Source organism: Carlito syrichta, unplaced genomic scaffold (assembly GCF_000164805.1).
Source record: "Carlito syrichta isolate Samal-C Ts95f unplaced genomic scaffold, Tarsius_syrichta-2.0.1 Scaffold309408, whole genome shotgun sequence".
Lineage (NCBI taxonomy): Eukaryota > Metazoa > Chordata > Mammalia > Primates > Tarsiidae > Carlito > Carlito syrichta.
The window spans coordinates 115,511-115,870 of NW_007253504.1; positions in this window are offsets into that span (position 1 = coordinate 115,511).

Here is a 360-nt window from a genome sequence, read left to right on the forward strand (position 1 = left end):
ATATATGAAGTCAGTCATGAGAGCACCAATCACAGGAGAGACCCAGTCATTAGGGCACACACTATGGAGGTGGTCTAATCCCTGGGACATCCATCACAAAGGAGGGTTAGGGTTAGGCCTCCACTTGCAAGGCTCAGCCTCCCAAATACCTGGAACCCGGGGTGTGACCCCACACTCAGCAGATGCTCTGATTTATGATAGAGACAGGGTCTGGTCTTGAATGCGTGGGCTCAGGCTGTCCTCTGGCCCCAATGCCCAGAACTCCGCCTAGCTGCCCGGGAGTGGAGTAGATGCGACCCTGGGCAGAAGTCTGCATGCCAAGTGGGCTCCAACACCCCACGGGCTGCGAATTTCTGGAGG